This window comes from Odocoileus virginianus, chromosome 30 (genome assembly GCF_023699985.2).
Source record: "Odocoileus virginianus isolate 20LAN1187 ecotype Illinois chromosome 30, Ovbor_1.2, whole genome shotgun sequence".
Classification (NCBI taxonomy): Eukaryota; Metazoa; Chordata; class Mammalia; order Artiodactyla; family Cervidae; genus Odocoileus; species Odocoileus virginianus.
Window position 1 is genome coordinate 27,692,116 of NC_069703.1, and position 27,579 is coordinate 27,719,694.

Consider the following 27,579-nt stretch of genomic DNA (forward strand, 5'->3'; position numbering starts at 1 on the left):
ATTTTGATAAGCTCTTTTCTTGTCTTAAACCCTAAATAGCGAGCAGTGTATTATCAAGTTGTTAGGGCATTTATATGATGCTGTAGGCTCATCTTATCTTCTCTACAGAGTCCTAGAATCAGTCATTTCTTGAAGGAGCCCTGATTCCTTTTAGTGGGGAGCAGCATTTAGAAACGAATATCTGGGCACCATGTGTGTTTGTTGCTGCTGAGGCATGGGGCATTGCCAGAGTCTCTGTGCTAAAGTTTTAATGCATAAGTTATATCCATATATATGATACCCAATGGCTCTGAGAGTGTCCCATCTCCTGCTCACTGTACATCTCCTGCTTGACCAGCTTCACCCACACTCTATTTACCTAACTGACCTTTCCTCTTAGTCGTAGAGCCCAATCACTGAACGCTAATATACTTGCCCTCGGCCCCAGCTGGTGATTGTTCTAAACATTAGATCACAACCATCTCTACTAGGATAGTTTATCACAGGGCCATCTCCTTCTGTTGGTTTCCCTAACATCAATTCTCTGTATAAATGGTAACCTCCCTCTCCCCCCTCCCACCCCCTCTCCTCTCCCCGCCGGTGAAGACTGCTGCCATGTCCTGCTTATTGTCTGCCACACACAGTGGACTGTCACTTCAGGACCTTGCTTCCAAAGTCTAAGCTCCTCCCTGTCCATTAAACCATTGATGTCTCTGTAACTGATTCTGGACTCTTTTTTCAGTCTTTTTTTTTTTTCTGGTTCCAGCAAGCAAGATATCTTCTCCCCCCCCCCCCAATTATTTTTATTAGTTGGAGGCTAATTACTTTACAATATTGCAGTGGTTTTTGCCATACATTGACATGAATCAACCATGGATTTACATGTGTTCCCCATCCTGATCCCCCCTCCCACCTCCCTCCCCATCCCATCCCTCTGGGTCATCCCAGTGCACCAGCCCCGAGCACTTGTCTCATGCATCCAACCTGGACTGGCGATCTGTTTCACACTTGATAATATACATGTTTTGATGCTGTTCTCTCAGATCATCCCACCCTCGCCTTTTCCCATAGAGTCCAAAAGTCTATATATCTGTGTCTCTTTTTCTGTCTTGCATATAGGGTTATTGTTACCATCTTTCTAAATTCCATATATATGCATTAGTATACTGTATTGGTGTTTATCTTTCTGGCTTACTTCACTCTGTATAATGGGCTCCAGTTTTATGCATCTCACTAGAACTGATTCAAATGTATTCTTTTTAATGGCTGAGTAATATTCCATTGTGTATGTGTACCACAGCTTTCTTATCCATTCATCTGCTGATGAACAGAATAGAAAGCCCAGAGATAAATCCACGTACCTATGAACACCTTATCTTCGACAAAGGAGGCAAGAATATACAATGGAAAAAAGACAACATCTTTAACAAGTGGTGCTGGGAAAACTGGTCAACCACTTGTAAAAGAATGAAACTGGAACACTTTCTAACACCATACACAAAAATAAACTCAATATGGATTAAAGATCTAAATGTAAGACCCAAAACTATAAAACTCCTAGAGGAGAACATAGGCAAAATGCTCTCTGACATAAATCACAGCAGGATCCTCTATGACCCACCTCCCAGAATATTGGAAATAAAAGCAAAAATAAACAAATGGGACCTAATGAAACTTAAAAGCTTTTGCACAACAAAGGAAACTATAAGCAAGGTGAAAAGACAGCCATCAGAATGGGAGAAAATAATAGCAAATGAAGAAACAAAGGATTAATCTCAAAAATACACAAGCAACTCCTGCAGCTCAATTCCAGAAAAATAAATGACCCAATCAAAAAATGGGCCAAAGATCTAAACAGACATTTCTCCAAAGAAGATATACAGATGGCTAACAAACACATTAAAAGATTCTCAACATCACTCATTAACAGAGAAATGCAAATCAAAACCACAATGAAATACCATTACACGCCAGTAAGGATGGCTGCTCTCCAAAAGTCTACAAGGAATAAATGCAGGAGAGGGTGTGGAGAAAAGGGAACCCTCTTACACTGTTGGTGGGAATGCAAACTAGTACAGCCGCTATGGAGAACAGTGTGGAGATTCCTTTAAAAACTGGAAATAGAACTGCCATATGACCCAGCAGTCCCACTCCTGGGCATACACACCGAGGAAACCAGATCTGAAAAAGACATGTGTACCCCAGTGTTCATCACAGCACTGTTTTTTCAGTCTTGAGGCTGAGCAAATAAGGGCTTGCAGGCCCGTGGAGTACATCCTAACACTTAGATGTGAAATAACCCACTCAGTGCCCCTTTAAACCTATATCCTGGACGTTTACTCTGATTTACTCATGAGAAAAGGTTTTCATGTGTTCTAGAATACATATCCTTGTAACACTGAATGCTTCTGACTCTTATTCATGGGAAAATACACTCTGTACCACACTACAGCAAGACAATTAGCTCAATAGAAATTTTATCTGACACCTATTAATATATCAAGATATATATTCGTATAATACATTCTGTACTCAGATCAAAATCTGGCAATAAGTCTGTAAAGTTGCCAACCAATGTGTAGCAATAGTGGTTTGTCTGTGAATGCCACTCCCCTTTCTTGCTAGCAGAATCTGAATTGCATTCAGACATCTATGTCTCTGATACCTAACTTAGAAGAAAATCCTCTTTAATACTGGCCTGCGATAATTTTATTCTCTTTGCCAATGCTTGGTTTAGAGGTAGAAATGATCTGGAGGTAAGTCAGTTGGCAGGAAGCTTCTGAAAAAGGTTGTCTTGATGATAAAAAGTGGTTTGTACTGAAAGAGGGGATCACTTCTATTTGTTGCCCAGAACTACAGCAATCACGCTGTGACTACGGGAGGAACTAAGTTACATGTTAGGATGGAAGAGACAAAAGAAGGACTCTGAGTCTTTGATGATGTCACTGAGCTGCCGAATTAACCAACTCAGGAGATGCCCTACCTAGGAACACCAAAGTCATATGAAATAATAAATAGCCCACATTGTCTTGAAAATTTTGAATTGTTCTTTCTTTCACTTTCAGCCAAAAGCATCATCATGAATACATCCTACTTTAGAATATTTTAAAGCAATTAACTTTTGGGGGAATCCAAAGCCTTTTTCAGAATTCATGCGTTAATTCACTCATTCATTTTAAATAAATATTTACTGAGAAATGGCAGCAAAAAAGAGATTGATCAATAATCACATACACACAAAATGAAAAACTGTGATAAGCAGTAAGAAAGGAAAGTATAAGAAACTATGTGAGGGAAAACTGGAAGGATATAATTTAGACTGAAAGGAGTGGTGTTAAGACTTCACTTAGCAAGTGATGTGTGTGAACAGAGGTCTGAAAGCAGGTATAGGAGGAGGAAGGCATAGGGATGGGGCACAGTGTATGCAAAGCAGCAGCATCATGCCCTGGAGGAAACTGAAGATCTATCTGATGAGGCTGAGAGGTTGCAGAAAGGAGTGGTACCTCTCAGACTGAAGACGGCTGCAGGCTCCAGATAACACAGGATAGGTCCTGGAGACCATAACAATTTCTCTCTTTCTTCTAAGAGAAAAAAAGAAATAAAATTATGTGCTCTCAGCTGTGCTTCCCTAGTGGCTCAGAGGGTAAAGAATATGCCATGCCAGCAATGCAGGGAACCCAGGTTCAATCCCTGGGTCAGGAAGATCCCCCAGAGAAAGAAATGGCAAACCACTCTATTATTCTTGCCTGGAAAATTCCATGGACAGAGGAGTCTGGCAAGCTACAGTCCATGGGGTTGCAAAAAGCTGGATATAACTGAGCGACTAAAACACACACACACGACACACACACACACAGTTGTGCAAGATGATACCTTTGTAGGAACTAGGTGAAGGGTTACAGGTGATTTCCCTCTAGTGCTTTTTGTTAATGGCATATCAATCTGCAACATAAATCTGCCCAAGCCTGCAGGGCCATGGCTTTCCCATGACCTCACCTTAAAAAAAAAAAATTTTTGGCTGCACCACACAGCTCGCGGCTGGGATCTTAATTCCCTGATCAGGGATCGAACCAGCACTCCCTGATTGGAAGTATGGAGTCTTAACCACTTGACTGCCAGAGAAGTCCCCAACCTCACCTTTTTCCTCCCACCTCTCTATGTACCATCTCTCCAAATATTCGTCTTGAATCAGGTTCACAAGAATCATGAGAAGTGCGCTGACAAAAGCAGAACACCCATGGAGAGCAGAGTAAAAGGGAAGAAATGAAGAAGCAGAAGCAAAATATTTCAGTGGATGAATGGGAGTGGAAGGGTGGAACCCTCTAAGTCAACAGGCTGCCCCCATCAGCTCTGCATTTTAAAAGATCATTCTGGCCCTGGTTTGAGTCTGCTGGTTAAGGGTGGGCACGAGCATAGGTCAGGATGCCCCTGGGAAGAAACAGCAGAAGCTCTGATGGCTCGGACCATGGCGATGGAGGAAGAATACAGGTGCAGATATAGTCCAGGGAAACAGTGATAGGATGGAGAAAGGGTGGGTGGAGAGTAGTGTCATCAAAGCCGTGGATCCCGTTTTCAGGAAAATGAACATTCACAACGTTTTATATAAATACAGTGACTCCTATTGCGGACTCCTGAAACTCTGCCTCAAGGGGCAGAGTTGCAGACTTTTAGGAAAAAAAGTACTTCCTGCATCCCTACTTCTGATAGCAACTGAGCAACAGCCAGGCTGATGTTATTCTTTGTGAGGGTTGCCCGAGCTGGTTCAGTGTTGCCTGACCTGAGTAAAGCCACTGGCTTTAACAGCCCAGTACCTGCAAGACCAGGGCGCTGCCTGTGAGGAGACTGGTCAAGAGGATAGCGCAGGAAGGGCTTTCATAACTTTTTTTTCCCCCAAAGAACAATGAGTAAAGAAGAAGTGCAGTTTCAAAATGGGAAAAGCCAGTGGATATCTAGGGGAATTCTGGGCAGAGGAGAGAGGAGGCAGGCCCCCAATAACAGAATGTCCAGGACAGATGCCGAGAAGTGGGAGGGCGTACAAGAGGGAGCAAGGTCACGGCAGGTCCCGTGACTTCCAGCCCTGCTTGTGTGGAGCCAGGCAGCTCACAGTGGCCCTTGTCCTGGTGGCCTATGCTAAGGAGCGCAGTGCCTGCCCCGCATCACATAGGGCTGGTCCGTCAAACCCGTCTTCTGTTTTGCAGCCTGTGTTAAGTGTTAGTCGCTCAATCATGCCCAACTCTTTGCGACTCCATGGACTGCAGCCCACTGGGCTCCTGTGTCCATGAGATTTCCAGGCAAGGATACTGGAATGGGTTGCCATTTCCTTCTCCATTGCAGCCTGTGTTATGATGACATATTCCAACTTGGTCCCCAAGGATGTAGGGACACCTCCACAGGCCTGTGGGGGGCGGGTAAGCAGACTCAGACTGGGCTAGAGCTGCAGGGACCGAAACAATTGGGAGTGACCATTTAGGAGATCCTGCCCAAGGAAGGTAGCTAGCCATCTTCACTATCAGGTAAGATTGGGTTTAATCAGGCCTGGCATTAGCAGCTAGCTGGTCCAGTTTGAAGACCAAGGGTACAGTAATAAGATGTCTGAGTAGTCATAGTAACTAGCATCAATGGTTAATACTTTGAATCCAGTGGGGGATACATTTGGGATGAAGCAACGTTACCGACAAATGGCTATTGGGTTGAGAACAGGGTTCAGCTCACTGGAGAAACAAGGTGGAAGGAAGGGGCTGAGCAGGTTTTTTGGATTCTAGTCCAGCAGGGAATGGATCAGGACCTGGCTGGATACAGTGAGGGGACACACACAGTGCTGGCTGTGAGCAGGGATGGAGGGAGTACACAGGTTCTGGTTCCCGCTCTGATCTTTTAGGTGACTGTTTATCTAGGCTCCGGGTCAGACACAAGTGTGGCCCTGCTGGTTTGGCAACTGGATATGTTGCCAGGCTTGTCTCTCATTGGCTCATGAGTACAGTTTGAATAACACCTACCAGGTAAAAATGGTCTTCATCCTGGGCCTGCCTGAGACAATCAGACTTCAATACTGGCATATGGATTTTTGCTGAGTTGTAACCCTAGAACTGCTCACCACTCCATTCATTACACTTTCCTCCCCGCAAGATTTCCCTTAGCCTGCCCAGTCCAGAAATTGTTCTCTTGGGGTGCTGGCCATTCACCACCCTCCTCCAGAATCCTCAGGCAGCTGCCCACCAGACTGGGCACTCCGTCTCCGCCTCCAGCGCAGGGGATCACCCTGGTATCACCCAGCCATTTCTAGTCCGGGTCTTGGAGCCAGATTTCCTGTTCTGAGTTCTGGCTCTGACACTTCCTATGAAGTAAAATCTTGAGTAGATTTCTTCACCCTCTGAGCCCTAGTTTCTTTGCCCATAGATGAGAAAAATAACCCTAGAGCAAGGGTGGATAAAAGGATTTCATGAGGCCATACATGTGAAGCACTTGACCTAAAGTCTAGTACACATAAATACTGCATGATATTACTATTATAGCACATGATTGGTTGGTCTGGTTGGTCTTAGAGCTGGTGCTGCCCACTGCCCTGGCCCTGGCTCCTTCTTATTTTGGCTTCTATCCTTTCTCCACCAGTCTAGAATGCTGCGATACTCTCAGGCCAAGGTGACTTAATGTGCCTTAGGGAAGTTCTGCCATTGCATTCATGTGAGAGGATATTCACATGTACATTAATATATATGCATGTATTTTTACAATTTTATTTATTTATTTTTGGCTCTGCTGGGTCTTCACTTCTGCATGGACTTTTCTCTATTTGCAGGGAGCAAGGTCTACTCTCTAGTTGCCATGCGAGGGCTTTTTATTGCGGTGGCTTTTCTTATGGAGCAGGGGCTCTAGGCTGCATAAGCTCAGTAGTTATGGAGGATGAGTTCAGTTGCCCCAAGCCATGTGGGATCTTCCCAGACTGGGGATTGAACCCATGTTGCCTGCATGGGCAGGAGGATTCTTTACCACTAGGCCACCAGGGAAGTCCCACATGCGTATATTGTAAAGGAAGGCTAGGGATCAAATTCCATCAGTTCAGTATGATTCTTCCTTTTTAAAAAATCACTTCCATCCTGAACGGAGAACAGATGGACCTCTACCCCTTCTGAAAACATAGTGAAGGTGACACCTCTTCTTTCAGAAAAGCTTGTTAAGGGTTGAGTACGTAGGATTGATGGGAGAAGATCATTTGATCCTTCAGCTTGGTTCACAGCAGGACTGGAATTGGTTTAAGAATGGTAAACATACAAGAAGATATTTGTAGGAAGGGCAACGACATGTTATTCTCCAGCATCGCTAATAATAACAGTATAAAAGTAAGTTAATTATAAGAGGCAAAAGTCATGGCATCTGGTCCCATCACTTCATGGCAAATAGATGGGGGGGGAAATGGAAACAGTGGCAGATTTTATTTTCTTGGGCTCCAAAATCACTGCAGATGGTGACTGTAACCATGAAATTAAGACATTTAAGAAATTGCTCCTTGGAAGAAAAGTTATGGCAAACCTAGACAGCATATTAAAAACCAGAGACATCACTTTGCTGACAAAGGTCTGTACAGTCAAAGCTATGAGTTTTCCAGTAGTCATGTATCAATATGAGAATTAGATCACAAAGAAGGCTGAGCACTGAAGAACTGATGCTTTCGAACTGTGGTGCCAGAGAAGACTTAGAGAGTCCCTTGGACAGCAAGGAGATCAAACCAGTCAATCCTAAAGAAAATCAACCCTGACTGTTCTTTGGAAGGACTGATGTGGAAGCTGAAGCTCCAATACTTTGGCCACCTGATACAAAGTGCTGACTCACTGGGAAAGACCCTGATGCTGGGAACGATTGAGGGCAGGAGGAGAAGGGGTGACAGAGGATGAGATGGTTGAATGGCATCACCAACTCGATGGACATGAGTTTGAGCAAAGTCTGGGAAATAGTGAAGGACAAAGAAGCCTGGTGTGCTACAGTCTATGGGATCACAAAGTTCAGACTTAGCAGCTGAACAACAAGAACAACCAAAGTCAGTTTAGGTACAAAGAAGAGAGGACAGAGATAGTTCTAGCAGAATAAGCTTAGAAAATACAAAACTTGGAATTGTCCTTGAAGTCACGTTTAAGATATAAAGTGCAGTGATGTTACCATAGGCAAGCACTCAATGTGGATCTGTTTAGTCTATATGGTCTCTCAGGGTGGTAGTAGTTATCATGGCATTTTTCCTCATAATGGGTAAATTTCCTTCTCCTTCACTTTTTTTTTTTTTTTATATATATTTGAAATACAACTTTACTCTGATTCTAAACAAAAAGGAATGGGAATGACAGTAACAAACAAGATTCCACCTCTCAATATTGTCATATGACTATAGCAGTCTCATATTTGAAACTCAAGGAGGAAACAGCTGTGTTCCAAAACACCTAAATATGCAGGTCCAAAACATGAAGGTACTTTTTTTTTCAACTGCCACATTCACTCCAAAGCCCATCCATCTCCTTCAGCATCCAAAGATTAAGCACATGTTCTGCTTAGATATATAAAAAAGTGGCAAACACACCGCACCACTGACATCACAGGACAGTTGCCTATAAAACTAGACTTCTGACACTGGGCCCCAGCTTCACTTTCTCACAGGTCATGATCTTTATCCAGGAGAGCATTTGTCTGAGCCACCTCTGAATCATCCTTGTACTATGCTGCCAAGGCTGGGTCTGTGACCACCTCTGGCGGGGCAAGAGCAGGCAGGCATGGTGACAGACTCCAAGTTAGGATCTCCAATCAGTTTCCTAGCAAGCCATAGGAAGGGCTTTTCAAAGCTGTAGTTACTTTTGGCAGAAATGTCATAGTACTGAAGATTCTTCTTTTGCTGGAAGACAATGGACTTTGCCTTAATCTTTCTGTCCTTGATATCCACTTTGTTGCCACGCAACACAATCGGGATGTTCTCACACACTCATACCAGATCTCTATGCCAGTTAGGCACATTCTTGTAAGTAACTCTCGATGTTACATCAAACATTATAATGGTACACTGAGTTTATATAATAGTCATCTCTCAGTCCACCAAATTTCTCTCGACTGGCTGGATCCCATACATTGAACTTAATCGGTCCTCTGTTGGTATGGAAAAAAGAGGATGGACCTCAACACCCAAGGTAACTATATTCTTCTTCTCAGATTCGCCAGTCAGCTGACGTTTCACGAATGTAGTTTTTCCAGTACCACCATCATCAACCAATACAAGTTTGAACTAAACTTGGGGTTCTCCTTGGGCAGCCATTGTGGTATTATTTCCAGAAGCATCTCCACACCCATCTGACTGAGGCCTCCTTCACTTTTTAAAACTGAAAAGTTTCATTATATCTTAATTGATGCATAGTTGCTGTATAATCTTATGTTAAGTTACAGGTGTATGATACAGTGATTCACCGTTTTAAAGGTTATACTCCATCTATGGTGGTGGTGGTTTAGTTGCTAGTCATCCAACTCTTTGCGACTCCACAGGCTATAGCCCTCCAGGCTCCTCTGTCTGTGAAATTTCCCAGGCAGGAGTGCTGGAGCGTGTTATCATTTCCTTATTCAAGGGATGCTCTCAACTCACATCTCTTGCATCTCCTGCATTGGCAGGTGGATTCTTTACCCCTGAGCCATCTGGGAAACCCCATACTCCATTTATAATTATCACAAAATATTGACTATCTTCCCCAAGTTGTGCAATATATCTTTGGAGCTTTTAAAAAAATTAAATTTAATGTTTTATCGGAGGATAATTGCTTTACAAGGCTGTGTTAGTTTCTGTCGTACAACAATGTGGATCAGCTATATGTATACGTGTATCCCCTCCCTCTTCAGGCTCCCTTCCATCTCCCCCATCCCACCCCTCTAGGGCATCTCAGAGCACTGAGCTAGCTCCCTGTGCTTCCGACTAGCTGTCTATTTCACATGCAGGAGTGGACATTTGTCAATGTGACTCTCGATTTGCCCCACCCTCTCCTTCCCCCATGTGTCCACAAGTCTGCTCTCTATATCTGATATCTTTTCTTGCTCTGCAAATAGTTTCATCAATACCATTTTTCCAGATTCCCGTATATATGCATTAATATACGATATTTGTCTTTCTCTTTCTGACTTACTTCACTCTGTATGACTGACAGATAATATTTAATCTGTATGATTGATGACATATTTATTTATTTGGCTGCACTGAGTGGGTCTTAGTTGCGTAGCACACGGGATCTTCAGTTATAATGGGCAAAATCTTAGTTGGTGGCACGTGTGCTCTAGTTCCCTGACCAAAGATCTAACCCAGGACCTCTGAGTTGGGGACACAGAGTCTTAGACACTGGACCACCAGGGAAATCCTGCTTGTAGCTTGTTTTGTACCTTATAGCTTGTATTTCTTAATGCTCTCCCCCTATGTTGTCCCTCCCTTGCTTCTCCCGCTGGTAACCACCAATTTGTTCTCTGTGTCTGTGAGTTGGCTTCCTTTTTGTTATCTCCTTCACTTTTCAATGTTTATGTGTGTTTTCACTTCCCCATATTCTCTACTCCCTTTTTCATTTTGCCTTTGTGATTATGTTGCTGTTGTTCAGTCTCTCAGTTGTGTCCAACCCTCTGCAATCCCATGGACTGCAGCATGCCAGGCCTCCCTGTCCTTCACTGTCTCCTCCACTCAGGTCCATTCAGTTAATGTTGCCATCCAACCGTCTCATCCTCTGTCACCCACTTCTCCTCCTGCCTATGATCTTTCCCAGCATCAGGGTCTTTTCCAGTGAGTAGGCTCTTTGAATCACGTGACCAAAGTATTGGAGCTCCAGCTTCAGCATCAGTCATTTCAATGAATATTCAGGACTGATTTCCTTTAGGATTAACTGGTTGGATCTCCTTGCTGACCAAGGGACTCTCCGAGTCTTCTCCAGCACCACAGTTCAAAAGCATCAATTCTTCAGCGCTCAGTCTTCTTTATGGTCCAACTCTCACATCCATACATGACTACTGGAAAATCATAGCTTTGACTACATGGACCATTATTGGCAAAATGATGTCTCTGCTTTCTAATACACTAAGTTCATCATAGCTTTTCTTCCATGGAGCAAGCGTTATCTTTTAATTTCATGGCTGTAGTCACCATCTGCAGTTGATTTTGAAGCCCAAGAAATAAAGTCTGTCACGATTTCCATGTTTTCTATTTGCCATGAAAGGATGGAACAGGATATCATGACCTTCATTTTTTGAATGTTGAATTTTAAGCCAGCTTTTACACTCTCCTCTTTCACTTTCATCAAGAGGCTCTTTAGTTCCTCTTCACTTTCTGCCATTAGGGTGGTGTCACCCTAATGTGTATCTGAAGTTATTAATATTTCTCCCATGAATCTTGATTCCAACCTGTGCTTCATCCAGCCCAGCATTTCACATGATGTACTCTGCATTTAAGTTAAATAAGCAGGGGGACAATATATAGCTTTGATGTACTTCTTTCCCTATTTTGAACTAGTCTGTAGTTCCAAGTCAGGTTCTAACTGTTGCTTCTTTACTACACATAGGTTTCTCAGGAGGCAGGTGTCAACAACCAACTGGCATTTACCAAGAGCATTGTCAATGGCTGAACAACAAAGGCATTTGCCATCTGCTTCTACAGAGCTTGAACCCCTTGCTGCAATAGCTGGTGACCTTCAACAACCCTTGAGGGAGTTCAGCATGCAGTGAGGCACTCTGTGCTCCAGGGAATCCGGTAGGACAAATCTTTAGATGGTTGGATGTTTTTAAGAACAGATTTTATTATCTTAATCTTTGCATCTCCTCATACCTAGAAAAGCACCAAGTCCCTTCATGGTGGCATCAGAGCCTCCTGACTAACAGAAACCTTCTGTAAAATGAGTGCTTCATGGCGTTGAACTCCCCCTTCACCATAACCTTATATATTGACTTTCCTCCACTGCCTCTTTGGAGCAGTCTCTCAGAGCTATCAGAGATGCTGCCTTCTGAGCTGTAGTCCTCATCTTGCCCCAAATAAAACTTAACTCGCAACTCTCAAGTTGTACATCTTTTTTTAGTCTCCAGTTATGGCAACCATGAAGGGACCCAGAGTGGACTTCCTTCCTTCCACTGGGCTCTGCGAGGAACTGGAACTTTGGTACCAGCAGCGGCCACTTGCGCCCATTCGCCTCCTCGGAGAGTGCAGACGAATTTGGCTAAGACTCTCCTGGTTCTCGAATCTCCCATATTGGTTGAGATTCTGAGTTTTATTTGGTGGTGGAGCAGGTTACCTGCCTCCTCCCGATAGAAAAGATACTGGTGGGGGTGGGAGGTGGTGCCCAGGTGAAACATCTGGGGCACACCCACTCATGGTTTAGACAATGAGTGGGGCTTGGTTGAAAGATACCAAGAAATTCCCACCCAGTCAAAAGATGCTGGGTAGGAGGCTGGCTGACAGATGGCAGGGGAATTGCCCACCCAGTGGAAAGGTACTGGGGAGGGGGGCTTGACTGGAAAAAAATCAAGAAATACCTGGGACTCGGCTGAAAGATGCCAAGGTCGCTCTGTTGTAGGAGACTCAATGGGATTGGCTAAGTGGTCAAGTAAGAGGCTGATCTGACAATTTTCCTCAATTTGACTGCCATTATAGAATTTGTCAGGATAAAAGTGAGGAAAATAGTTGAGAGCTATGCTCTGAAAGAAAGGGACAAGACTCCTCCTGGCCAGTTTCGGTTTTCTCAGGTGCCTGAGAAATTTATGGGAGTGGTGGAGGCCTAGTCCTCATACCATGCAGTGGTCCCGTAGGGAAACCCACTCATTAATTAAAATACTTGCTGGTATTATGGCCATAAGAACTGGCCATTCAGCAACCTGAGCAGCCACGGTGGTCTCAGATTGCTGGAGGCACGAGACACGTAAGAAGAGCTGAAATGCCTCTAGGGAGGCTCCAGGAGGAGCCTCACAAGCATCACATGGGCCCACTACACAAGTTCATGGTGTTTTTTATACCTGACAAATTCAGCTTAAAATGGGAAACAGAATTTCTCAAAAACAGAAACAAAGGGCTGTCAGAAAGCTAGCCTCTGACTAACACCCTGGCCAGATTCATGTACAATATGTACGGAGCTCATAACTTGCAAGTGCCTAGTTAATTGGAGAAATTATACTAAAAGAGATGTCAACCTAAAATGGTCAAACTGGGGTTCTTTTGATATTCTAAAATCGATATTTTTGCATACACAAGTAGAAAAGGCCGGCCGTGCTTGACTGGTATCTAGAAGCTTCTAAAACAGGAAATGAAAGAGTAAATTCTTCGCAGAAAATCAACAAGAAATTTCTTGAAACTATATCAAAACTGAAAAAAAAAAAAAAAAAAAGGCTGTTAGCACTGACTTTGCCAGGTCGCAGGTCTAGTCGAACTGGGAAGTCACATTTGGCATTTATGCCATTTGGCTTTTGATTTCTGGGCATCATATTACCATCTTTTGGGGGCAATCTTGCCACTTGGCTTTTGATTTCTGGGCATCTCTTTGCCTTTTGTTTCATTTGGAGTGTGACTCCTGGCTGGTGAAGTTCTGGTTTGGTTTGGTTTTGTTGGTTTGGTTTGAGTGGACAGACATCTGGAACAAACTGCTCAAGCTAATATGGGAATTGCTCACTGGAAGGTTCCACACTCCACCTGGGAACCCTTCGGGAAAAAAGAAAAAATTTTTGATGGCTCAATCTATAGCTGTGATCCAATGACAAGAAAAATGGTCTAAAAATATTAGATCTTTAGGAAAATGGACCGAAGTCCCTTATGTCCAGGACTTCCTCCTGTAATCAACAGTAGGGGACTGATCAAACTAAGACGGCTACTTCCCCAGAGGGATAATCCCTGCTGGGACCAATCTGCCCTTGTTATCAGCCAAGTCGAGCACTATCTATAGGTCTAAATTTTGTCTTTAAAACTATGGTCACAAAAAAATACAATTTTTTACAAAGTGGTCACAATATTCTTTAGATTCCAGAGGAAGCTTGAAGAAAAAAATATCTCTTTAAGAATTCTTGCCCTAAAAAAAAAAAGAAAGAAAGAAAGAATTCTTGCCCTGAGGAAATAACTTCTATACCTTTAGACCCCAGCTCTCTGGATCACTCATCTAGACCATCTCTAATTCCTGAAACCAAAAGGAAAAGAAGGGGAACAAAGCCTTTTAAAATCTTATTCCAACTATTTTTTATTCATAACTAAGTTTGGGAAACAAAGTTATAGGATCCCTTGTGTCTATTTGAATACATGTATGTCTCAGTGTGTGTCTTTGTTTTTTTTTTTTTTTTTTTTTTATAATATTGTTGATTGCTGAGGTCAGTTTGTAAATGAGCTCTAATTTAATTGGCCTTAAAAAAAATAAACACTTACAAATCAAATAATTCTAAATACAAGAGAAAGTAACCTAAATGAATTTCAGGTTCAAGTGAACTGGAAAATGTTCAGTATTAAATACCTGATATTAATGTTTGTTTGTTGATCTAAATAATGTAGACACGTCTAAGAGTAATTAACATTAAACAGAATATTTTCACTATACCTAATGTGTTAAATATCATTATATCTGTTACAAGTTTGTCAGCAAGGAAATTACCTCAAGTGAAGAAATTTCTAAAGCAATATAAGTGAGATATGAGCCTTTAGATAGACTCTATTAAAAGTAATCATGCTCTTTAGGAATATGTGTATAAAATAGTCTCTCCAGATTGGAGTAACTTGAACTTCTAAGCGTTGTGCTAAACTAAGTGTTGGAAGTCAATTGAATAGCTATGTCATTTCCAAATAAGATAAGATTTTGAAACATTTACTACTAAATACTGATTTCCTCTTACAGAGAAACTAAGGAGATTTAGGATTAAAAATAAATGATGTGTGGTGCCATCCTAAAATGTTCTCTCTAAGAAAATTAAGGTTTCAGAAATTATCACTGGTATTTATGCTCACCAATTTATAAAATGCTAATATGAAAGTCAGTTCTTGGTTGCTTAAGGGAAATAGGAAGTGTGTTTTCAGTAAAGAAGATATGGGAACTGGAATTGCATTTTATGAAGGGAAAAAGAAGTAAGCCTGACTTATAGGTGGCTTATTAGGATGGGGGTACACAGTAATGGGTACAGAAAGTGATAAAGTTTGTGAAAAGTGAACCATGAGGAAAGAGTTTTGTATATGGTTAGGACTAAGTTTAAAATAAAGTTAATTAAGTTTACCTTTTAAGTAAAGTAAGCTGGTGCAAAAACTTGAATTTAGCTTTTCTCTCTGTTAAGAGGACACCTTTTCTTCAGATACTGAACTGCCTTTGATAATAGATTTAAGTTTCTTTGTCTCTTAAATGATCTGTTCTGAAATCTTTATTGTTACTTTGGTGAAATGAATAGCTATTGTTTCACAATGACCTATAAACCTATCTGACTGAGTGTTTTTAACCATTTTGATATTTGTTGACAAAATTTCCTAAATCATTCTAATGAAGAAGATTTCTAGCTAACTTTGGGATGCTTCAGAGGGCCCCTGAAACATCCCAAAGAGAGATATTACACTAATTAGGTTCATTTTGTATACAGAATTACATGGGAAATATTGTCAAGTGAGTAATAAGTCTCAGGTTATATTGTATGGTAAATGTTACTAATATAGATATCCTAGAACCTGTATGGAGTTCCTAATTTCTGATATGTTTGGGTAAAATGTTATCAGGCATAATTCTAATTACTATCTCAAAATATTGTCATAGCACTAACCAAGTTTTGCAAAAATGCTTCCTCTTCAAGAAGATTTATAAAAAGGACTTTTGGATAAATACCAGTTTCTGAACTGGGTAAGGATTCTAATGGAAAACCTGATGACTTCACAAAGGTTAACAAAAGGACTGAATGAACTGGTGAATATGCTTATAACTTTTATGGTTTCTATCTGAAAAATTACTGATTTGAATCTGTGTTTTCCAGGTGTAAGGAAAAAAAAACCTTCCCCTCAAACTAATTATGACAGTAATTTGGTAAAATTATATTTTATAAACAAATTGAAGCATTTATCTTTTCTCTCTATCTGAACCCTCCAGACACTGGAAGCTCTTAGTTGCCAGGAACTTTATCAGATAAGTTAGGACGGTTATCCCAATAATAAGTACAGCATCTCAAGGAATTTTGGAGACCTTGAAAGGGAGAAATTTACTTATATCTGTTAGGCAAAATCTGTGACAAGCCTTTGGCATTACTTTTCTAGCCCTGAAAGGTTTTATTTTAAAAGTTCAGTCTGAGACTGTAAAAGTCTCAGCAAAGCAAACAAGTTTATGATCAATTATGGTTATATAAATCATCAGGCCAAGTTTATTGAGACCAGACCTATATTACAAACAGATTTTACCTTGGTTATATTTGGTAAAAATGATGATAATTTTAGGGAGAAAGAGATGTTTGAATGAATGTTAAATCCCAGTTTGTTCATGGAAGTCTGTATCTACTAAGACTCATTTCCTGGATAGTTCTTTGCTGTTAGGGTATATTAATGTAAAATTTAATTGAATTATTAAAGGCCACTGTAGGTTATTTCTGAAGCTTATCTCAGTAATCTGCCTTTGGATGAAGATCAGATACCTCACACATGACCTGCAACCAAGACTGGAAGAAGACATAATTTAAGAAATTGTCTCCAACCTGGATAGAAGGACCTTTCTATCAGGTACTCTTAACTAACTCATGCCCAGTGAAATTGAATGGAAATTATCTCTTGGGTTAACTCCCACTTTCAAAGGCCCCTAAGCTGGACTGGTCCATAGAGAGGCCTGCTGACCTCAGACTCACCTTAAAACAATGCTCCAACAGAGGAAACTACACTACACTAGGATGAGGAGAAGATGACATCAGAAGTAGGCAGCTTGCCCAAAATGCTGATCTGACTCGTGTGGTCATTTATGATGTTCTTGATTCCTTGGACCTATGCCTATCAATCAAATGTTTTCTATCATGGACATGAGTCTATGCTAGTTTAAAACTCAAACCAATTGTTTGGTTGTGGCCAATTACCTGTGTCTAGTACTTCTGGGTTACCTTGGTGGATTTCTGTACTCTAGGCCTCTGATTAGATACCCCCTAGGAAATTTATTTTTTTTATTTTTTCTATTTTTAATTTTTTTTAACATTTATTTTTATTAGTTGGAGGCTAATTACTTCACAACATTTCAGTGTGTTTTGTCATACATTGACATGAATCAGCCATGGAGTTACATGTATTCCCCATCTGGAAATTTATTTTAATTGCGTGTTCAGTCCTATTCTGCTTTCATGATATTACTAGGTGGGATCCTCTCACCTGGCAAATTAATAATACCTGCTCTGATGCTGGCCATAGATTTAAGTTTTCTGTTAGGGTCATTCAAACTCAATCAGAGTGACAAGCTAAGTAGCAATAAAAAAATTAACCTCTCATCTATTAAAAGGAAAATTCCCACAATTATGGGGTGGATCTGCATGGTTAATACCAGGCTATGGTCATTTAAGTTTAAAAGCTCCTCTATGTTAGGAAGGGTTAAATCATACTAAAAATGATCAACCTGGCAATTATGAGACAAGACTGGGTGCTTTATGAGCTATGTCTATTATTACCCTTAGAGAGAGTGATTGGTATAGAACTCAGTGATTGTAGCACTAATTTATAGCCTTCACATCTACAGGGGTAGATACGAAGGTGTAGCCTGGGAGTCCCATAAATTTAAGGTCATACATGTTAACAAATTAGAGGTAACCCCAACCAATCTACCATTGGTATGATCGTAGTGGGTCAAGGATCTGTATTCTACTGGTATGACCATTTAGCACTTTGTGTGTGTGTGTGTGTGTGTGTGTGTGTGTGTGTGTGTGTGCACGCGTGCTTTCAATGGGGTTAGAGGATGTTGTCAATATCTAAGCTGAAACTCCAATACTTTGGCCACCTCATGCGAAGAGTTGACTCACTGGATAAGACCCTGATGCTGGGAGGGATGGGGGCAGGAGGAGAAGGGGATGACAGAGGATGAGATGGCTGGATGGCATCACCGACTCGATGGACATGAGTTTGAGTAAATTCCGGGAGCTGGTAATGGACAGGGAGGGCTGGCGTGCTGCGATTCATGGGGTCGCAAAGAGTTGGACACAACTAAGCAACAGAACTGAACTAACTGAAGCCTTAACAACTTTCAAAAGCTTTAAATGACAGTAATCGGGCTATTAGCCTATTGAATTCTGAAATCTCTATGATGAGAAAGGCATTGCTACACAACTGCAAGGCCCTTGACACCTTACAGGATCTCAGGGAGATATCTGTGCTATAATTCAAACTGAGTGCTGTATTTTCACACCTGATAAATCCTTTAATGTAATACATTTGAACCACAGGAAAAATCAGGTTTCTGCTTTAAGTGACCCATTCCCTAGTCTTGATGATCTTTATTAAAAAAAAAAAACTGGTTTGGTTTGGGAGGCTCATGGTTAAAATATTTGCTTTTAATTCCACTAATGTTATTAACTATGCCATTTGCATTTTGCTTGTTTCACAAGATTATTATTTCTTGTGTTACCAAGTGTATGACTGAGCCTCCAACAAAAATGATGATAGACTTGAAGCAGTTGATCAAATGTATGGTTGGTATATGGTCAATGATTGTAATAGTATAATTCTAAGTGTGAAAAGATGCAATGAGAGTGAATACTTTCCTGGACCATAACTAGAAGACAGGTGTCCAGAGATCTTTGACTATTAAGACCTAGTCCAGTAATAGCACATTGAGTGACTTATCAACCAAAACCTTCTTCAGAACTGGGAACAAGCCTTCCCAGCAATGTGGGACAAGATGGTTATGAAATGCCCCCCAAAGTATGGTTGGATTTATGACCAAAACGGGCCATGTCAACTACCAACTGGCACTTACCAACAGCATTGCCAATGACTGAACAACAAAGGCATTTGCCATCTGCCTCTACAGAGCTTGAACCCCACGCTGCTATAGCTGTTGACCTTCAACAACCCCTGAGAGAGTTCCGGGTGGAGTGAGGCACTCTGCTCCAGGGAATCTTGTGGGGACAGGTCTAGAGAAGCACCAAGTCCCTTCATGGTGACATCATATCCTCGCGACTAACAGAAACCTTCTGTAAAATGAGTGCTTCATGGCATTGAACTCCCCCTTCACCTTGTATATTGACTTTCCCCCACTGCCACTTTGGAGCAGTCTCTCAGAGCTATCTGAGATGCTGCCTCCTGGGCTGCAGTCCTCATTTTGCCCCAAATAAAACTTAACACAGAGCTCATCTTTTTTTAGTCAACACGGTTAAGGTGGTCTGGTATTCCCATTTCTTTAAGAATATTCCACAGTTTGTTGTGATACACACAGTCAAAGTTTTCAACAAAGTCAGTGAAGCAAACGTAGATATTTTTCTGGAATTCTTTTGCTTTTTCTATGATCCACCGGATGTTGGCAGTTTGATCTCTTGTTCCTCTGCCTTTTCTAAATCCAGCTTGAACATCTGGGAGTTCTCAGTACCCATACTTTTGAAGCCTCACTTGGAGAATTTTGAGCATTACTTTGCTAGCATGTGAGATGAGGTCAATTGTGTAGTAGTTTGAACATTCTTTGGCATTGCCTTTCTTTGGGGTTGGAATGAAAACTGACCTTTTCTAGGGCTGTGGCCACTGCTGAGTTTTCCAAATTTGCTAGCATATTGAGTGCAGCACTTTCACAGCATCGTCTTTTAGGATATGAAATAGCTCAGCTGGAATTCCATCATCTCCGCTAACTTGTTCATAGTGATGCTTCCTAAGGTCAACTTGACGTCACACTCCAGAATGTCTGATTCTAGGTGAGTGATCACACTGTCATGGTTATCCAGGTTCTTAAGACCTTTTTGGTACAGTTCTTCTGCATATTCTTGCCACCTCTTCTTAATCTCTTCTGCTTCTGTTAGGTCCATACTGTTTCTGTCCTTTATTGTTGCTCATCTTGCATAAAATGTTTCCTTGGTATCTCTAATTTTCATGAAGAGATCTCTAGTCCTTCCCATTCTATTGTTTTCCTCTATTTATTTGCATTGTTGACTTAGAAGTCTTTCTTATCTCTCCTTGCTATTTTTTGGAATTCTGCATTCAAACAGGTATATCTTTCCTTTTCTCCTTTGCCTTTCACTTCTCTTCTCTACTATGTGTAAGATCTTCTCACACAACCGTTTTGCCTCTCTGCATTTCTTTTCCTTGGGAATGGTTTTGATCACTGCCTGCTGTACAGTGTTACGAACTTCCGTCCATAGTTCTTCAGGCACTCTATCAGATCTAATCTCTAGAATCTATTTGTCACTTCCGCTGTATAATCATAAGGAATTTGATTTACCACTGAATGGCCTGGTGGTTTTCCCTACTTCCTTTAATTTAAGTCTGAATTCTGCAAAAAGGAGTTCATGATCTGAGCCATAGTCAGCTCCAGGTTTTGTTTTTGCTAACTGTATAGAGCTTCTCCATCTTTGTCTGCAAAGAATATATAAACAGTCTGATTTCAGTATTGACGATCCGGTGATGTCCATTTATAGAGTTGTCTCTTGTGTTGTTGGAAGAGGGTGTTTTTCTCTTGGCAAAATTGTTAGCCTTTGCCCTGCTTCATTTTGTACTCCAAGGCCAAACTTGCCTATCATTCCAAGTATCTGTTGACTTCTTACTTTGGCATTCTAGTTTCTATGATGAAAAGGACATCTTTTTTTGTGTTAGTTCTAGAAGGTCTTGTAGGTCTTCGTAGAACTATTCAGCTTCTTGGGCATTAGTGGTTGGGGCATAGACTTGAATTACTGTGATATTGAATGGTTAACCATGGAAATGAACCAAGATCATCCTGTCATTTTTGAGATTGCACCCAAGTACTGCAGTTCAGCCTCTTTTGTTGACTATGAGGGATATTCCATTTCTTCTCAGGGATTCTTGCCCACAGGAGTAGATATAATGGTCATCTGAATTAATGACTATAGTAAGATCTTTTTTATGCCTAATTAAGCTGAAAGCTAATACCCTCTCTCCCTTCACATATTTTACCTCCCACCTTCACTCCAGGCCTAGTCTATGAATTGTTCTTAATGGTATCTTAATCTTGATTGGCTTCCCTGGTAGCAAAGCTGGTAAAGAATATGCCTGCAATGCAGAAGACCTCAGTTTGCATCCTGGGTTGGGAAGATCCCCTGGAGAATGGTTAGGCTACCCACTGCAGTATTCTTGCCTGGAGAATCCCCATGGACAGAGGAGCCTGGTGGGCTACAGTCCATGGGGTCGCAAAGAGTTAGACACAACTGAGTGCTAAGCACAACAGGTAAGTCTGGATGTAGAGCTGAAGATGATAGAGCAATGGGAGGGAGATATTTACTTTAGGTTTTATTCAGCTTTCCAAAGTCTTTTGGGCGTAGTTGTCTATGTAGACTTCTGATGTTTGAGTTCTCAGCACCTGCTTTTTGTTCTTCAGATTATGGAGCCCTGATTTTGCTTTGGGGGACCCACCTCCTTTCCTTCTATACACACCATTGGATGTACTCCTTTTGGATCTGAGGCAACCTAGCCCTCCCTTGGGTGAGATTAAGTAGGTGTCACAAGTTAGGCCAAGTGTCTTCCTGGAAATGGAATCATAAAGAAAATTGGCACAAAAAGACTGAAAACAGCTGGAGGTTGTTCATCAAGACAATGACAATTTGAAGGGGTGATGTATTAAAGAGATTCTGGCACCTCATACTTGGAGCTACTCCGTTCCTTGTCTTTTCAGTAGTCTGTGGGGGCTTTTTATTTGTTCATTTTAGCTTTTCTTTTGATTATGAGAGCCATCCCATATCCTTCTCAACAAGTTCCTTTTTGGCTTAATTTAGTTACAATTGACTTCTGTGCTGTAAGCACAGAACCCTCAAAGACACTCCAGTACACTGTTCTTTAATAGATTATTAAATATTACAAAACAATTCCCATATGTCCTTTTAAAAAACATCTTTTCTTGCTTTAAGGCACTAATAAAAATGTTGATTATTGGCATGGAGATAGTTGTAACATTTTGGGGAAGTCACCAGATGGTGACATTACATATTATTTCCTAATCCAATTTATCTTGAAATGTGTGTTTGTTAAATCTTGAGGAAATGCCTTATCATCATTATTATGTTATAGCTCTGCTTTAAAGAAAACAAGCTACAGAATATCCTGTGGGGATAGAATTTGGATGTGATGTAAGCAGTTCTTTGGCAGTATCTCAGAAGTATGTACTCTAACTTCAAAAAATTTATGTCTGAAAGCAAACAAATATCCTCAGAAGGGGAATATTTCCTAAGTGGATGAAGCCAATATGTAGATTTTATTACAGCTCTGTCAGGAAGCAATGACTTATACATTGCTGTTGCTCACACATAAACCTTTCACAGAATATGATAAATGCTTCTTTGATATGTAGGCACTACTCTCAGCAAAACCCTCAAGCAGTGGACTCTGACCAGAAGCCATGTATGTGATAGAAAAGACCTTTGGATTACATAGAAAATTGCAGATTAAATTGTTATTCAATATAATAAGTAGGGGCTAGCGAAGAGTTTTACATTTGTCATAGGAAGTCCATGGGTACTTATTTTTTTGACCAGTTATTTTGGTAGATCAGATCAAAAAAAGAAGGTGATGGTAACACTGAAGTCAGTGCTGCTGACTATGAGAAACTCTCATTGGTAAATATCAGCTTCTACCAGAAGGGAACAAAAAAAATTTTTTAATTTATTTTTTTTTAATTGAAGGATAATTGCTTTACAGAATTTTGTTGTTTTCTGTCAAATCTCAACATGAATCAGCCATCAGTTCAGTTCAGTCGCTCAGTGGTGTCTGACTCTTTGCATCCCCTTGAACTGCAGCACCCCAGGCCTCCCTGTCCATTACCAACTCCCGGAGTTTACTCAAACTCATGTCCATCGAGTCGGTGATGCCATCCAGCCATCTCATCCTCTGTCATCCCCTTCTCCTCCTTCTCCCAACCCCTCCCAGCATCAGGGTCTTTTCCAGTGAGTCAACTCTTCCTATGAGGTGGCCAAAGTATTGGAGTTTCAGCTTCAGCATCAGTCCTTCCAATAAATACCCAGAAGAAACCCAAGAGAAACCCAAGTAAGACGGCAGGTGTTGCAAGAGGGCATCAAAGGGCAGGCACACTAAAACCATAATCACAGAAAACTAGCCAATCTGATCACAGGACCACAGTCTTGTCTAACTCAATGAAACGAAGCCATGCCGTGTGGGGCCACCCAAGATGGATGGGTCATGGTGGAGAGGTCTGACAGAATGTGGTCCACTGGAGAAGGGGATGGCAAACCGCTTCAGTTCTTGCCTTGAGAACCCCATGAACAGTATGAATCAGCCATAGGTATACATATATCCCCTCCCTTTTGAAACTCCCTCCCATCTCCCTCCCCATCCTCCTCCAGGTTGATACAGAGACCTGCTTGAGTTTCTTAGCCATACAGCAAATTCCCGTTGGCTATCTGTTTTACATATGGTGATGTAAGTTCCCATGTAACTCTCTCCATATATCTCACCCTCTCCTCCCCTCTCCCCATGTCCAAAAGTCTGTTCTCCATTGCTTCCCTGTAAGTAAATTCTTCAGTACCATCTTTCTAGATTCCATATATACGCAGAATGGCATATGAATAACAGAATGACATATGAATTTGAAATTTTTTATGAGGATTTTCTTTTTCTCTTCTGCTTCTGGTTTTGATTTCTCTCTTTCACAAATGTTATCAGGTAGCTAGTACTGTGTAACAACCACTCCAAAAATGAGTGGCTTAAAACAGCAAACATTACTTAGCTCATCAATTTGTTGGCTGGGTGGTTCTTCTGTTCTCGGCTGGACTTGCTTATGCATAGGTGATGGGTTCATGGGCTGGCTGCTGGCTGGCTTTGCTGATATTGGCTATACTCTCACGTGTTTGGGAGGTGGAAATGGCAACCCACTCTAGTATTCTTGCCTGGAGAATCCCATGGACAGAGGAGCCTGGCTGGCTCCAGTCCCTGGGGTTGTAGAGAGTCAGATATGACTGAGCAGCTAACACTTTCACTGTATGTTTGCCTAAGATGTTCTCATATGGAACAACCAGGCTCTCCTCTACTTACGTCCAGGCTGAGAGAGAGACAGAGAGAAATGGCGGGGGATGGGGGGTGGGGGGAGTTGGCGGCGGCACAGGGTGGGGGCGGGGAGGGGTTAGAAAGACAGAACAGGCAAGCAAGGTATTTTTGAACTCTAAACTCAGAATTGGCACATAGACCCCTCTATGTCCAGAAGTGGAGATACAAAATCACATTGCAAAAGGTATGGATACAGAGAAGCATGAAAAATTGTGGCCATTTTTTATTTCTCACACTTAGGAATGTTGCAATGCTGCTAGTCTGGTTGTCTGTGTGTGTCTGTCTGTCGGTCTGTCTCTATGTGTGGTGTCAAATGAGAAGAACGGATGGAAAGGGATAGTGGACCAGAAAGGAGGGCGGAAGAGAAGAGAGTTCATGTGGGTTGAATGTCAGAAAGAATTTTGGGGATTTGGTAAATGAGAGGCTTCCAACAGCCTCAGTGTAAAAGAGAAATAGGTGTAAGAGGAAACAGGATTTGGATACGCATTCCCATGATTTAAGAACTTGATTTCTTGATATTCTATAAGAGATGCAGTAAAGAATGAAATTTCTATTATGTAATCTTGTTGGCTATTGAGCTATGCATTTTTAAAATGCAACTGTGTAAGGCAAAGCACTGCGGGGGTCCCAGGACTCATTTGGATTAAGCATTTAGTCTTCTAAAGGAAGATCTTTTTAAAAAAAAAAAAAACAGCTCTACCAAACTTAAGGAAAAGTAAAACATTGACTCTCTGCCCCCCTCCCCCGTCCCTGTCCCCTGGGAGGACAATCAATCACATCTTGATGTTTAATATTTCCTGAGCACTCTCAGGTTTAGCAAGTCAAAATTTTGAATGAATGTGGTGTTTTCTGAAGACTTTGTGATTTGAGATTTTTCAAATATCCATGGGAATGTAAAGAAATAATGTATTGACTAATTTCTAGGAGCACAATGCTGCCAGTTTATTTGAACATTTGACAGCTCCTCTGAGCCCACACACTTTTCTTCACCCATTTCTATAATAATGGTGTTAGTGCTTAAGATCTGTAATACCTACAGAATGAATGGGAAATGCCCTGAAAGTTAGACTAACCTGTAATTCAAATCCTGACTAGCTACGTGAGCTTGAGCACATTTCTTACCTGACTAAACTCTTAACATGAGGATAGCAATCCTTTTGCATACATTTGTAGTAAGGATTAAAGATAATGTATAATCAGTGTTAAGCACATACATGTTTATTTTTGACGCGTTAAAAAGAGTCTATAAACCAGCCCTTATTGAACCAATGTCAAGATTATAGGATTTCCCAAATTTGGTCAAATAAGCTTGTTTAAAGTCCAGTATCATGAACAAACAAAGACCCCTTTTATTCTAGTCACTTATAAGAGAAAACCAAGGGTGTAGCTATGAACTTAGGTGTTGGTGTTAGGTTTTATATGCTATGCCACTGAGGCCATTTACAAATAAATTGATCATCAGGTATAGTTTTTATTTTCTGTATAATTATTCAAGATCTCAGGGTACTTACAATTTACTTGGTGAAAAAAAAATAGAAAACTTTAAAATACAGTGAGTATTTAATGAAATGCTTAAACTTGGAGCTTTCTGGCCTTCAAGGAGAAATCAATAAAGGCTTAAGAGGATCTTGAAAATGAGGCAAGTTTCAGGGTATAGACATGTCAAAGATAGCATCTGAAAGAATGCCTGGAGGGTAATGTAGACCAGAAAGGCAGGTAAAAGTTAGAGATATGAGTGGGTGCAGGCTGATCTGGTGGGGAAAAGTAGATGATGGAAGGTTTTGAATGCCTTTGAAGACTCTTGTTGGGGCAAAGGCTATATTATCACTACAATTTCTGAACAAGTGGAAGACATCCTGAAGATTAATGCATGGCAGGGGCCTCCAGATTCTTGAGGCAGAGCCTGGAATCAAGTGTTGGTTGGCAGGAAGTCAGGCATATAGCGACAGAACCCTGCCCAATGTAGTGGTGATAGGAGCAGGAAGACATCACGGAGACTCTTCACTATTGGAGTTTTGGAGGGCAGTGGAGTTTTGGGTTCTCCTGGGCCCCACTTAGTCAGCTGACCACCAGTGTGACCCCGGCTCAAATCCCTGCTATGAGTAAAGATTCAGAAGGCAAAGTCTGTCCTGTTGGGTCCTGTCTGACGAACTCAGCATCCCTTTCCTAGTTGTCAAATTTGCAGCTCCCCAGGTACCTGCCTATTACATGTTTCCAGCAATGCCTAGTCCTTCAAGTGCTAGACAAATAGGAATCAGAACAGTGGGCCTCACCTGGCAGTTGATACAAGAGCTACAATTTTCTTTCTATCTGGACTCTAATAAAACAGAAGGCAATTCTCTCCCTATCCCCAGGCAAGGGACAAATAGGAAAGTGGAACATGGGATGAAATAACATGGGTCATTCTCTTAATGACTATCGTTCATTTTTGCCTTCCCTAGATTGCTAATTATAGATAAATTGGTCCTCAGGCCAATTCAGGGAAAAGTGAAGGTCAAATGAATCCTCTAATTCAAGAGTCAGCTAGACTTCTAATGCTATACTTTTCTAACAACTAAAGGATGAGAACTTATATGTTTTAAACAAATGATTTCTACTTTGTCCATTCATCTAACTATGGACACTTAGGTTACTTCCATATCTTAGCTATGGCAAATAATACTGCGGTTAACATTGGGGTACATATGCTTTCTTTCTTTCGGGGGTGTGCTGAGTTTTTGTTGCTGCATATGGGCTTTCTCTAGATGTGGCGAGCAGGGACCACTCTCTAACTGTGGCACTCGGGCTTCTCATTATGGTGGCTTCTCTGGTTGTGGAGCACAGGTTCTAGGTGGGTGTGGGACTCCTAGACTCTAGAACATGGGCTCAATAGTTACGGCGCATGGGCTTAGTTGATCCTCAGCATGTGGGATCTTCCCAGACCAGGAGTCGAACCCATGTCCCTTACGTTGGCAGGCAGATTCTTAACTACTGGATCACCAGGGAAGTCCTGCATATGTTCTCTTCAGGTAAACACCCAGAAGTGAAATCGCTGAGTCATATGATAGTTCTATTTTTAATTTATTGAGGAATCTCCATACTTTTTTCCATAGTGGCTACTCCAATTTGCATTCCCATCAATAGTGCATATGGTTCCCTTTTCACCATATCCTTGTCAACACTTGTTATTTGTAGACTTTTTGATGATAGCCATTCTGAAAGATTTGGGGTGATAACCTCATTGTGGTTTTGATTCGCATTTCCCTAATGATGAGTGAGCATTTTTTCATATGTCTGTTGGCCCTCTCTATGTGTTTGCAAAAATGTCTATTCAGGTCCCTTGCCCATTTTTTTTAACAGGGTTGTTTGTTTTTTGATGTTGAGTTGTATGAGCTCTTTGTCTATTTTGGACATTAACGCCTTAGGGGATATACCTTTTGCTAATATGTTCTTCCATTCAGTAGGCTGCCTTTTCA

General features: G+C 41.3%; 1 pseudogene; it reads right to left on the reverse strand.

Annotated features, from left to right (window-relative positions):
- Positions 1 to 8,613: 8,613 nt before the first annotated feature.
- Positions 8,614 to 9,265, reverse strand: LOC110127495 (GTP-binding nuclear protein Ran-like; annotated as a pseudogene).
- Between the last annotated feature and the right edge of the window lie 18,314 nt (positions 9,266 to 27,579).